The following is a 14,872-nucleotide window of genomic DNA, read 5'->3' on the forward strand; positions in this document are numbered from 1 at the left end:
TGTAATTTTTGTGTCTTAAAATATTCTTAAAAGTTATATTTAACTCTTTAAAAATATGAAGACCATTTTTAGCTTACAGGTATACAGAAACAGGTGGTAAGACATATTTGGCTCATAGGCCATAGTTTAGCTGACCCTTTGCTTTATCTGATTCTAAAGCTCACGCAAGCTGTTTTGACTTAGCAGGTTGTTTAATCTAATGTTCTTTGGAATAAAAACCTCCCTGCCAAGTAGGACTTGGCTTTATGCTCAACATGCTTTGACTGTTGAAAAGAGACCTTTGGCACACATTGAAGGGATGGTATTTATTTGTTTGTGTGTGTGAGAGAGAGGGAATAGAGGGAGGGAAGGAAAGAAGGAGGGAGGGAGGGAGAGAGAGAGAGAGAGAAAGGAGGGAGGCGCAAATACAGACAACAAAAAGAATTAACTCAATTTTTTATCTTATACCAACAAACAGACTTTGGTGATATTGACTTTTCCATTTTCAAAATCAAAGATGTCTTGCTGTTTTCTAAAATAGAAGTGAATTAATGTCAACATTAAAATTTATCAAATTTTATCAAATTGAGAGAATTTTGTCATCTGCTTGACATTTGGTAAATGAAAGTCAATGGTGCCTAATTAAATATTGTGAATGTTAACACTGAATCAGGAGTAGTCTCAGGGAGGTTTGCAAATGATATCGACTGAGGTTTGCAGATAGTATTGCCTGAGGTCCTCCACGTTATCTCTGCTTCATTAGGTGATGGAGATGCCAATCCATGGAACCAGGTGGCACAGCTATTTTGGTAGCTATACCAGAAGTCTTCTTGGCAAAGATTCCTCCAGGGAAGGAAGGCACCATTGGAGAACCGTGCATGAAGACAGGGAAGAAATGATTGGAATCATGAAACATTAAACTGGAAGGAAGCCCTAGGCAAACCTAACTCATGAGAAAACAGACACCCACGTGTTACCCAGTTTAGTACCAAAACCAAGGCTGGTATTTGCATAAATATACTTTTCTTCTCTATCTAATATCAAGGCCTTCTTAATATTGCTAATAGGCCTTAAGCTTGGTTTGTCTACATAGAAATCAAAATAACAACGTCAACCCATGAAAGAAGTAAAAGAAGTCCCAAACAGTTCTGATTTCCTCCAATGTGACTATTTCTGATATATTATAAAATAAAAAAAATCAAATTCAAAGAATGAACTTTTTGCCCCTATTTTGCTAATAATGGTTTAAGTAAATGGATGGTCTTTCCAGTCTTTCCCAAAGGCCCCTAGATTAATTGTTAGTGACATTGCTAGGAAACGCCCATGAAATCTTGTAGGTCCATGGAAACCATGCATCAGACTCTAACATATTGTGTAGATCACATGCTATCATGTGAAAATGTTCTGTTCCAAAGTCCCCTGGAACTTGGGATGCATTTTTCCTACAGAACAATGTTCCAAGCAAAGGTCTATTGGATTCCCCAGGTGGCTGACTGCAACGAATGTGCTCAGAAGCTGCTGAGGCTTAAACTTTCAGCCCTTCGAGAGGCAGCTCAAGAGATTGGGAAACTGAAAGAGGCTCTGCTATATCCTGTCCTCCTTTTGGGAGATCTTGGCAGCCCTTGCGTAGAGAGAGGGAGGAGGGTTGGTGGGCGTGGGGGTTTGGTGGGGAAGCTAAGGTCCTCTTTGGAAACAACGGAGGAAGGCTCCATGTTAAAGGGGAAAGGAGGAGACAGGAAACCTCCATTAAATTGTTTATAAGTTGAATTGTTTCTAAAGCCGGAACTGACAACTGTGTTTTTACAAAGTAGAAAAGGATGCAACGAGTTCCACAGCCCTCGTTCAGGCATATACAATGCTTAAGAAGATCAGAGTGCAGTTTTCTTTGGGCAGGTAGGTTTCGAAAAAAAAAAAAGAGTGTTGACACAGTGTATAAATTCTTCCAATGTGAAAATTATTGAGGGTTATTACTGATGCCATTTGAACAGGACCATAACATTCATGGATTGTGGAATGGCTCAAATCACTGCCTAAGCAAGCAATTATTTTGTTTTTGCTTCTGCAGTTAGACAAGGAAGAATGTTTTGCATTCTATCAGCTGGGCTTTTATTGTTTTTCATGTTAGGACAAATGTTCTTTGAGAGGTGGGGTCTTGTTTGAGGAAATGTCAAGCTGTCCAGTTTAGATTTATTGGTGATTGTGGCAGGTGCCAAATGTTTCAAGAAGTTGGTGTATGCACTTTTTTTTTTCTCCCCTGGCAGACTTTCCTGGAATCAGGATATGTTCTCTGCAGGAAGAAAGCAAATGTGCTATACTTAAAATTCAGTGTATGACAGAAAAACCTAAAGAAGACTTACAGTAGATGAATTTACACCATCTGAAAGGTATTTTGTGCACCAAGTTCCAAAGTTAGGGAAGGCAACTTAGCAAGGGACTGCCACTTAAGACACAGGCATTGTCTATGGAGTCTGGGTGGGCCAAAGAGGCAAGATTTGTGGGAATATCATGAGAGTTGCTGACTCTAAAATAGTTGCTCTCCAATGTCCAGAAATTCCTGCCTTTGGAATAGTCCTTGGAGAGACAATTTTCTCCAACTTAGCCCCCCTTTCCCACTACACATCCTCATGAGCAGGTCAAATTCAATGTGAACTTTTGGCAGGGAATCCTTTGGAGGTTTATGTTTTGTCTTAAAAACTGGTAGGAACTTTGCGTCTTTTCCATCATATATTCATGTTTTATGTAACATAAAATTATCACCCATCTGCAAATCTTTGAGTGGAAATGAAGCTTGAGGAGGATGGACCGTATCTCTTCCACAGTCCTGGCCACTCTGCAGAATACTCTCGTCTTTTCAGGAGCAGGGGAATCCTACTTTGAGAAATAAGGACTTCAGTCATTGTCCAATTGGTAGTCTGGCCGTTGTCCGTTGAAAATGTACAAATCCTCTCTTGGAACAGTAATATGTGAGTTTATTTTTACATTAGAAGGAGGTACTTTATCAAAGGAGTTCATTGTCATTTTGGAAAACAGTATTCTGGGCTTGGAAAGATTGTAAACCAGAAAATCTTTGGTGATGAAAAAGGGCAAGATTTGAAAGTGTGGGATACTATGCTGAAAAGGTAACCTTATGTGGGGATGTGGGGAATCTGGGCTGAACGGGGAGGATTTGGGTGGGGCTGGAGGAGAAGCAGATGCAGAGAAAAAGGAAGGAGGTGTAAGCCACAAGGTTTGCCGGAGGTTTTCTTAATGGCTTTCAATTCTCCCAAATCTATCTCCAATCTCGGTTCCAGTCCTCTGCTCTATCTCCAACTCCTCTGTCCAAGTGGCAGCATCTCCAGCTTGGAGAATCAAGTCAACATGTCCAAAATGCCAACTCACCTGTGAGCAACTCTTCCTGCTCCTTATCATGCAGCATTTCCACCTGCACATTCCTGTGTGGCTTCATCCTTCACACTGCCAACTATCTGTCTCCCTGTTCCAGCCAGAAACTGGGGAGTCTTTTTTTCCTTCTTCCCAACCTCCCATGCACATGTTTAGTTGATCATGAAATCCAGCCAGGCTTAATGTAACCTTTGAAACATTCTTTTATTCTCTGTAGAAATTACAGTTCCTGCAGGAAACTGAGAACTCAAAGAGCTGAAAGGTAGAGTTTAATGAACAGTTGGCTTTCAGAATAGGGAGGAGGAAACTAAGTAACAGTGGCAAGGCTGGATGCAGTGGCTAACATCCGTAATCCCAGTACTTTGGGAGGCCAAGGCAGGCGGATCACCTGAGTTCAGGAGTTCGAGACCAGCCTGACCAACATGTTGAAACCCCATCTCTACTAAAAATACAAAAATTAGCCCATGTGGTGGCGGGCATCTGTAATCCCAGCTACTCGGGAGGCTGAGGCAGGAGAATCACTTGAACCCAGGAGGCAGAGGTTGCAGTGAGCTGAGATCAAGCTGCTGCACTCCAGCCTGGGTGACAGAGTGAGACTCCATCTCAAAACAAACAAACAAACAAACAAACAAACAAACAAACAAACACACACAGTGGCAAAAGACCCAAGGGCAGCTGCAGGATGCCTTTACTATCCTTAGGAAAATAAGGTGCAAGGGGCAGCAGTGGAATTCCCAAAAGTACCTGATCTCTAAGCTTGGAGCTGTGGAAGAAGGGCCACCTGATGGGAGCTAAAACAGGGGATGCAGCCACTGCCAGGACTCTGGAAAGTTAGGGGCAGTGAGGGACGAAAGCCTGGGAGACAATCGCCACCATCATTTGCTGTCCCTCTTCTCATCATCTAATCTCCTGCCAGTGCTTCCAGTTGGCAAAGGCCAACCAAAAATCACAGGGCAAAGGAGTTCAGTGCTGTAGGCCATAGATAGGAGGCAGGCTCCTGGGGTACAAAGAGTGCAGAAAGGGGAGCAAAAGGGATCTGGTAGGGTAAGCAACAAATGGAGAATGGCCAGCCCAGATTCAGCCCCTCCCTTCAACACCTGAAAATTCGGCCTGAATTCAAGACCATTATTTCTTTCTTGAATGTCTGGAAAAAACAAACAAACAAACAAACAAACTTCCCAGTGGTCCCAACTGACTTCAGTGTGTTCTCTAATTCCATTTTATAAACACCATTTCTTAACAATTTCAATGCTGACAGACGGAGCTCATGTGCCAGCTAACAGGAAAAGAGCATCATCTATGAGCACAATTCCCCACGGCTGGAGCTCCTCGCCTATGTTCCCCGCTCAAGAGCATACATGGGGCTGGGGCTGCAAATCAAACAGATCTCATGTGATGATTAGAGAATTATCTGTATTTCATTAAGAAAAATCACTTGTAAACTCTGTTTGAAAAAAGTATCGAAGGCTGGGCTTGGTGGCTCATGCCTGTAATCCCAGCACTGTGGGAGGCCAAGGTGGGTGGATCATGAGGTCAGGAGTTCGAGACCAGCCTGACCAATATGGTGAAACCCTGTCTCTACTAGAAATACAAAGATTAGCTGGGTGTGGTGGTGTGTGCCTGTAATCCCACCTACTCAGGAAGCTGAGGCAGGAGAATCATTTGAACCTGGAAGGCAGATGTTGCAGTGAGCTGAGATTGCACCACTGCACTCCAGCCTAGGTGACAGAATGAAACTGTCTCAAAAAAAATTATTGAAAACATATTCTTGGGGCTTAATAGATATTCATAGAGAGTACTGAACAGATATTTGTTAAAGGGGTGAATGTTACTTGTGACACTCACAATTAGTGGATCTTTACATGTGAATGTGTTGAATACAACCAGACCCCTTTAATTAGACACACTGCTCTAAAATGAATTTCTAAGGTATGAATCTAATCTGACCACCTCTTGACTTACACAGGCTGGTAGCTTCCCATTGTCAAGAAGTTCTTAACATGGTGGAAAAGATCTCTTTGTCATCTCAACCTCCAAGCCTCACCCTGGTCTCTCCAGGTTTCTTCTCTTACCTCTCCTGACACCATCTGTTCCCATCTACACTAAGATCCTTATCAGTCCTGGAAGAACACACTCAAAGCCAATGATCTTTCTGCCCTCTGCATGTTCTCTCAACATTTATCATTTTTATGAACACCGGCCCAAATTCCAGCTGCCAGCACCTGACACTCTGCCCAAGGGCTTCTCTGACTGACACAACCCGCTCTGCCCATGTGTAGGGAAGGCTTCAAGTGCCAGGAAGTTAATGGCCCCTGGAAGTATCCCTGACCAATGACTTCCAAGAATGGGTGTATAAATACCTCCACTCTTTCCTCCCTTGGGTGAGATAACTCTGAGGCATGTGTTTGACATTGCGTCATGGAGTCCCCAGCAGGATTAAGTTCCAGTTGCCCTCAGTGGTAACTTGGGCTTGATTCATCCTTTATTTGCTTCCTTCCTTTCCTGTCTCACTTCCTCACTTCCCTAACAGTGTTCCCGTGAATCACCTTCCGAATAAACTACTCACATTGGAATCCCTGCTTCAGGGTTGGCTTTTGGAGGAACCTAACCTAAAATATTTCAGTATTCTCTTTCAGCATTTTCTTGCCTTTGCATAAGACATTGTTTGTGTCTGGATTCCCCTTTGTTTCTTTTTAAACAAACATTTAAAATGACACAGGAAAACAAAGAATAAAATGTTTCTCCTTCATCACCTATTCCCCTCCCTTCTCTCTCTCATCCTGGTCTACTTTCCTTCCCAGAACTAACCACTGTTTGGTATACATATTTCCAAATATTTTCTTTATATCTACACATTTAAAAGTATGTAGATATACAAATGTAAATACATTTACCAATCTGTGTATACAATGATAAGTGAATTTGAACACATCCTTATACACAGTCCTTTTCACATGAATGAAATCACATTATACATGTTGCATTGTGACTTGCTTTTTTTCAATAATACAATAGCCTTAGAGTCCATACTATAGTGTGAGATACTATAATTATTGAAACATTTCTCCTATCGATGAACACTTAGGGTGCTGATACTTTTTCCACTGTTATAAAAAATGCTGCAATGACTATCTGAGTGCATATATCTTGCACACATGCGCCGGCTATCCTGTAGATGAGTGTGTCTGTTTGAGCTTTTTAGTTTTCAGCAATAGAAAACCCAACCTCGGCTGGGCATGGTGGTTGATGCCTGTAATTCCAGCACTTTTGGAGGCTGAGGTGGGCAGATCACCCGAGGTCAGGAGTTCCAGAGCAGCCTGGCCAACATGGTGAAACCTCACCTCTACTAAAAATAGAAAAATTAGCCAGGCCTGGTGGCAGGTACCTATAATCCCAGCTACTTGAGAGGTTAGGGCTGGAGAATCCCTTGAACCCAGGAGGAGGAGGTTGCAGTGAGCGATCCTGCCACTGCACTCCAGCAGGCCTGACAAGAGTGAAACTCTGTTTCAAAATAAAGAAAAAAAAGAAAACCCAACCTCAACTAGTTTAAGGAAAAGCAAATTTATGTGGTGAAAGGGTGGATCTGGTTTTAGAAGCAATTACCAAGGGCTCAAGAAGTGTCACAGGGACTGATCCCCGCCCCCCCTCCTGTCCCCCATGTCATGTCATTCTCCAGGTCTTTCCTTTTCATTGCCAGGAGTTCCAGGCTTCTACCCTCGGAACTCCAAGGCCACTGGAAAACAGAGGGCAGTTTTCTTAGTTGCCCAAGGAAATGTTCCCAAATTGTATCAAAAGCCCACCTCTAGGTTAATTATTGTGGCTGGGGGATGTAATCCATTCATAGGCCAGGGCTGGCCAGGTGTAGTGGCTCGCGCCTGTAATCCCAGCACTTTGGGAGGCTGAGATGGGTGGGTCACTTGAGGTCAGAAGTTTGAGACCAGCCTGGCCAACATGATGAAACCCCGTCTCTACTAAAAATATAAAAATTAGCCAGGCATGGTGGTGGGCGCCTGTAATCCCAGCTGCTCGGGAGGCTGAGGCAGGAGAATGGATTGAACCCAGGAGGTGGAGGTTGCAGTGAGCAGAGATCACGCCACTGCACTCAAGCCCAGGCAACGAAGCGAGACTCCTTCTCAAAAAAAAAAAAGAAAAAAAAAAGAGAGAAAAATAGGCTAGGACTAGGCATATGTCATGCCTTGTGACATCAACTGGACATGGGGAAGGGGAGTGATTCCCCAGCGTTAGCCTTGCTCCAGTCACTAGAAGGAGGAAGGAATGCTGTGTGGCAAGGAAAGGAATTAATGTCCACTTAAGATGGATTTGAGATGGATGTCTGCATGCAGAAATAGAGGGTTAAAGAGTGGGTGCATTAAAAATTTTGATAGCTACTGCTCTCAAAATTGTATCTCAATTTATATTCCCAGTGCCAACAGTGTTTGAAAGAGTCTGTCTCTCCAGAGCCTGTAGACACTGGATATTGTCAGTGTTTTAAATTTCAGCGGATCTGATATCTAAAAATGGTATCTCACTCTTCTAGACTGTTCTAGTATGGTGTTCTACGTGAACACCCTTTCATGTGTTTAGCTGGCCCTTGCATTTCTTTTTTTTTGAACTGCCTATGCATACCTTTTGGTCAAAATTCAATTGAATTGCCCTTTTTTATTGTTAGAGCTGCTACAAACAATACTAAAAAGGCAACTCAGTTGTGTGTGTGTGTATGCACACACATATATATTTATAATACATATGTTACTTAGGGTTTGTACCAGCCCTGTGAGCTCCTTGAGGGTGGCACCTTGCTGTAATACAGCCTGACACCTAATATGAAGTAGAAATCAATAATTATTTATCATGCAAATAAAGAAAAAAATAAGTGAATGAATGAATGAGTCAATAGTGTTGACTGCCTTGTATTGTCCTAGGCCCAAGAGACAGTGAAATATCCCTGTTCCTGTATACTTTTCTGTAAGTTTCTGGAAGTTTCTCTGTAAAGCATCTCAGTAAGCTTTTCTATAGGCTGTGAGAAGCGCATGAGTCGGGTTAATAGGAGGCATATAATTTTGAATTGCTTCTCAGAAATGGCCTTCATATTCCTTTGCACTCACTCATCCTGTTGATAAGAGCAGATAGTCTACTGCTTGTGACTCAGACTCAGACACACACCTCCGCTCCCTTGAAGTGCCAGCCCTGGAGCTTTGTTGAGGCTCGCATCTGCCACGGGAGTCAGCTAGTATGTTGCCCAGTTCAACATCCATCCAGGATTTCATAGGAACTTGAGAATCATTGTTTTTGGCCTGAATCCTGGGTTTGAGGTTTCTTCGTGTAGGAATCTGAGAAAAGGATTTGGAAACGTTGTTGTCTCTAATCCCAAAGTATGTATCTAGGAGGCTGCCTTCACCATCACCCACCTAATAACTCAGGCTCCTGGGGCCATTTCGCTCAAGTGCACTCATTCCTTTGGTAGAATCAAAAGAAACTGATCCAGGCGACAGAGTACCTGGGTTCTAATCCCGGTTTTGATGAGCAAGTTATTTACCCCTTACAGCCCCATTTTCCCTCTCTTAAAATGATATGGTTGCAACTGACGATCTCCAAGTCCCCATCCAACTCTACAATTCAGAGTGGAATTCTAAATTCTGCTCTGCCACCAACAGCATGTCCTCGGAGCTTTGCCTGTTACTCATGAGAATGTCAACGTCTGGGTAAATAGATATTTTGGGGTCAGCTCTAAAAAACCCAGAAGTACGTATTGTATGTTGATTTTGGCATATGGACAAGCCTGAACAGGGCTGTGTCAAGCCTTTTACCATGATAGCTGCCGGAAGAAAGGCCAGGCAAAGCAGTCTGGGTGAGCTGCTTGGAATGAAGAGGACCAGCCCACGTCCCATGGCACAGATGACCTTCAGGAGAAGTGGAGGGGAGCAGCTAATGTAAAGAAATCATTAGCATCTATGTTGGAAACGGCTTATGACACTGTCTCAAAGCCACATTCTCAGACAACAGGGAAAGCTGTAAATAGATCCACACAGTTATCCAAGCATAGCAGAGTAAAACTAAAGGAAAGCCAAGTTAAACAGGCTCAGCCAAAGTTTTGAGTGAAAATGTTGAATATTGCTCATGCCTTCAGAATGGGAAGCCCTGTTTAGAATACTCACAATGGTGGGTCCTCTGGAGGTGACTACAGGCTGGTAGGTCTGTTCTATCCTCCCCCTAGGAGCCATCTCAGCAAAGAAGAATCAGAGGCAAAGACTCTTTCAAAGCAAGGACCTCACACTGTGAAGGACTTGGAGCATTGCTTGATTGCTACTCAACTGGCAAAAGTTTTTAAAAAGCAAGTTAGGCCCCAAGACCACATGACTGAGAATCCTAACACATAACTGAGAATTATAATAACATGATGGATCCTCCTTGAAAAAATATATTTCGTATTTTGGCCTAATTTCAAACTTACAGGAAAGTTGCAAGAATTGTACGGACGATTTTTGTGTATGCTTCGTACTCACATTCTGCATTTTACCAATTGTTTTTTCCCTTCCTCCCTCTTTATTTCATATATATGTGAAATATATATATATATATATACGTATATAGACACACATACATATACGTAACAGTTCTTGAGTATATGTGTGTGTGTGTGTGTATATATATATATACATATAAAATGTATATTTCCCACAGAACTGTTTGGGAATAGGTTGCAGACATGATATCCTAAACATTTCAGTGCATATTTTCTAAAAACAAGGATAGTCTCTTATATAACTGTAGTACCATTACCAAAATCAAAAAATTAATATTGCCATAATACTATTATCCAGTTCATAGACTTCATTCACTTCCCTGACTGTCCAAAAATAAATATTTTATACCAAAAGAAAGTCCTAGACTACATGCTGCATTCAGTTAACACGTCTTTAGTTGTTTTTTCTTTTAATCTGGAAGTTTCTCAGTCTTTCTTTGTCTTTCATATTTTTGATGAATACAAGCCAGATACTTTGTGGAATGTCCCTCAATTTGGGTTTGTCTGATGTTGTGGAATTTCCTTTTAGCTCTATAAGCTGCCTCCTGAAATACAAATGCCCAGTTGGGATGTGACTGGCTGCAGGAAACAGTCTCTCCAGCCTAGGAGGCTAGAGCTCATGCAAACTCTCCTTTGCCCCATCTTGGGGGTTTCCCCCCTATCCTCTTCAAACACGGCTTCTCCCTCTGCAAGAGTTGTGGGAAAATCTGATACTTTGCTTGTTGGAAATTAGACTTATATTGTTTCCCACAGACATCGTGTTGGATGTGACAGATGGGTTGATTCTTCAGTTTTATCAGTGTTAAATTGTAGGAGCACTAAATATGCATTACAAGCAGATGGGAATAGATTTATGATGTATAGCTTAGATTCTATGGAAAAATAAACTTTAGGCTGTAAACAAATCTATGTACAAATTAATTTTTTCAACAAGATGAGCTGTTTGTTGGCAGCTTCTGTTTGTTTTAAAGTTGTGTTTGCTATAATGTGGTTCAATCTTTGTCTCCACTTGGATGGGTTTCATTATTTAGGCCTCCAAATAACCTTACTTTAAAGTCTCCCCTATAGTTTAGTCCTGTGGCATGAAATCTGGAAATGATAATGTTGCCAAATTTCAGTAAATCTAAATATGATTTATCACTCATCCCCACATGTCACTGTCAAACCAAGGAGGTGAAATAAGAGGAGATAGTATGGAATGAGAGAACTACTCAAGGTGTTCCACCTGTTTTTTGATAGACAATTGAAGGTTTTCCTTGGTTTTTCCTAAGGACTGAGACATTTCTGGACAAACCTGCCAGTCAGCTGAGAAATTTTCCTGAGAACCGGGGATCAGACTCTTAGAATTGCAGTAATTGTTACAAATTGCAGTTACATCTGGGAACTCTTAAAGATGTCATCCCTGAAATAAACCTCAGTAAATTCATCTAGGTAGAAAGGGAATCTCCAGCTTTACCCAGTAATAAGAAGTTGACACATATACGTACTTGAATGAATAACTTAATTCTTAGGAGACATTTAAATAAGAATTATTTCTGTTATTGAAACACAGTTCCAGTTACAGGGTCTTTGAAATCATGAGAGAGTTATACAGTTATATTTCTGTATAGTGTGAAGAGCTATCTTATTTTTTACAGTTTACCTACTTTGTTAATATACCTCCCCCTCTTTTAACCAATTGGTCCAGCATTATTGTAAGCGTATTACAAAGAATACTCTTTTAGAAGTCAGAAGAATGATACCTAATCTTTAATTTCTTATCAGGAACTAGGTCTTCATTGTATGATAGACACAATGTAACCCCTAAAGACAGAAAAAGAAGTGAAAAATAGTCCTCATTCTCATGGATCTATAGCTGTAGTAGAAGAAAAGATAGATTAAAAAGGAGATATGTTCTTCTAATGTTTATTGCAATGTGAAGCTAAATAGAAAAATAGAAGAAAACAGAGAGAATCATGATCGTGGCAATAAAGAGAGAGTAGCTAACTCAGCTGGAATTGGCCTGGAGAAAATGATGGTGAGAACTCCCAGAGAACGTTAGAACTGAGCTGAAGCTTGCAGAATGCACAGGAGTCTGGCAGGCAGATGAGGCAGAGAGGACATTACAGGCAGGAGCAAGAGCACACGATAGTGGGCTACAGCCTGGGCTGTAGTTTGAGGGGCTGAAATTCAATACAGGTGGAGGCAGGGGAAAAGCAGGCGTTGAAGCAAAAGAGTAGGAAGGGAAGATCATGCAGAACCTTGCAGATCATGTAAGGAGCTTGGAAGGTCATCTTCATATTATTCAATCATCAGACGGACTTCAACAAAAAAGCCACATTATTGAATGGCAGAGGTTGGAGGGGACAGAGACTGGAGGCAGGCACAGCAGTAGGGCACTGTCATAATAAAATATTGAGCAGTGATAATGACTAACCAGGGGTCCCCAGCCTTCGGGCTACAGACCTGGTGCAGGTCCATGGCCTGTTAGGAACCGGGCAACATAGCAGGAGGTGAGCTTCGGGCCAGTCAGCATTACCGCCTGAGATCTGCTTCCTGTCAGATCAGCAGCAGCATTAGATTCTCATAAAGCACAAACCCTATTGTGAACTGCGCATGGAGGAATCTACGTTGCGCGCCCCTTATGAGAACTACTACTGCCTGATGACCTGAGGTGGAACAGTTTCATCCGGAAGCCTTCTGCCCCTACCAACCCCAGCCATGGAAAAAAAAAGTGTCTTCCACAAAACCAGTCCCCTGGTTCCAAAAAGGCTGGGGACTGCTGGCCTAAACAGAGATGACGGGCCTGGGAATGGAGGAAGTGGTATAGGTTAGAAGAATGTTTCAGAGATGGATGTATTAAGATTTGTTGACAGATGAGATGTGACATTTATGAGGAAGCATCAGCTAAGAATGACTTTAAGATTCAGCCTTGGGTGGCTAGGAGGGTGATGGGCATATTCCTTAAAATAGGGAATCTACTGGTTGGGCGCAGTGGCTCACGCCTGTAATCCCAGCACTTTGGGAGGCCGAGGCGGCCGGATCACGAGGTCAGGAGATTGAGACCATCCTGGCTAACATAGTGAAACCCTGTCTCTACTAAAAATACAAAAAATAATTAGCTGGGTGTGGTGGCGGGCACCTGTAGTCTCAGCTACTCGGGAGGCTGAGGCAGGAGAATGGCATGAACCTGGGAGGTGGAGTTTTCAGTGAGCTGAGATTGCACCACTGCACTCCAGCCTGGGGAACAGAGCGAGACTCCATCTCAAAAAAAAAAAAAGTTGATTGCAGGATAAGAAAAATGATATGCTCAGAATTTTGTAAATGTGGATTTTGATGTACCCGGGGAACATCCAAGTGATGATATTTCCATAAGAAGTTGCAAGTTGGGTTCCAGATTGAGAACAAATTAAGACATCTGGGGCCAGGCATGGTGGTTCACACCTGTAATTCCAGCACTTTGGGAGGCCAAGGTGGGAGGATGCCTTGAAGCCAGGAGTTTGAGACCAATTTGGGCAACATAGCGAGACCCTGTCTCAAAGAAAAAAAAAAAAAAAAAGAGAGAGCCAACCATGATGGCTCATGCCTGTAGTCCCAGCTGCTCAGGAGGCTGAGGTAGAAGAATTACATGAGGCTGGGAGTTTGAGGCTTCAGTGAGCTATGATTGTGCCACTCCACTCCAGCCTAGTGACGGAGACCTTGTCTCAAAAATAAAAATAAAAATGAAGATAAGACATCTGGAAGTCATTGGTACATAGGTGATAATAATAAAACAAATAGGAACAGATGAATCTGGGAAGATCTGTAGCATGAGACAAGAAGGAAACAGAGAACAAGCATTCACAAGTGGGATTAGGAAGAAGATTGTGTCAAGAGGAAACTGTAAAGAAGCAGGAGAGAGGTAGGAGAGTAGTCAGGAGAGACGGCTCACATGGAAGAGAGTGAAGGAGCAAGTGGTCAAGGTCTCTTGAATACAGAGGGGTTCTTACAATGGGATACAATCAACACACTTTGAGAAATAATACTTTATTTAGGGAAAATATCATCTGCTTGCTGTATTTTTCTGAAGATTTTGTTTACAGAAGAGCAAGGTCCCCAGCAGCTCTGTGTTTTAGGCAATGTGGCTCTCAAATCTTCATTCTGTCCAACTACATTCATGCAAGGGTGCTGCTGTCTTGTAGGCCTGTCCCAAGGCTGGCTGCGACTTTGCATTTTCACCTGGCTGTGTCTATATCTTTTAAAAGCCAGCAGTTCCCACAAGAAAATTCTGCTGTAGAATATTGAGGAGAGGGCTTGATGAAAGCTGGAATGAATGGTGTGTATGTGAATGGTATTCCCCAGCATGCATAGACCTGGCTGGGGATGGGTGATCTTCCATTTGCGGCAGGGAGGAGGCAAGAATAAACATGAGATTTATTCCTTATCATTACCTTTCCTCTTTGACTCTATTTCAGGCTGCATGGAATAATGTCTACAATCAATTTCAAAGCCTCTCAGGAATGATGAGTAAGTACCGGCTATACGTAGGGCATATCATCTAATATCTCTCCTGAAGTGACTAGCAATGTTACTATTTTCTCATGATTCCTTCAAGTATATTCTATTTCCATCATATACATGTACAGTAAAACTTTTATTTTTTTCTACCTACATACATAATATACTATAATATTTCCCCCCCTTTTTTTAATAGTACATCCTGATGGTTTGCTCCATTCCAGTACAGGCAGATTGCTTTATTCTTCTTAATGATTGCATGTGATCCTATTATATAGATGACCATAATTATTTAGCCAGTTTCTTATTGATGGATCACATGGATTAGATTGCTTCCAGTATTACGATATTACAGGTAATGCTATAGTGTCTTATTTTACACAGCTGCAGGTATATCTGTAGAACAAATATCTAGAAATGTTATTGTTGGACCAAAGGATACATAAAATTTTAACGTAGAGATATCTGAACAGGTTTGAAAATGGTCAGAATGAAAGGCGATTGGTTGGGACC

General features: G+C 42.0%; 1 long non-coding RNA gene across 1 annotated transcript; it reads left to right on the forward strand.

Moving 5' to 3' along the window:
• Positions 1 to 245: 245 nt before the first annotated feature.
• LOC105740445 lies at positions 246 to 1,124 on the forward strand. Its single transcript, XR_001116492.1, has 2 exons — positions 246 to 301; positions 743 to 1,124. It is a non-coding gene; the product is annotated as an uncharacterized LOC105740445 (long non-coding RNA).
• The last annotated feature ends 13,748 nt before the right edge of the window (positions 1,125 to 14,872 follow it).

The sequence above is a fragment of the Nomascus leucogenys genome, chromosome 11 (genome assembly GCF_006542625.1).
Source record: "Nomascus leucogenys isolate Asia chromosome 11, Asia_NLE_v1, whole genome shotgun sequence".
Lineage (NCBI taxonomy): Eukaryota > Metazoa > Chordata > Mammalia > Primates > Hylobatidae > Nomascus > Nomascus leucogenys.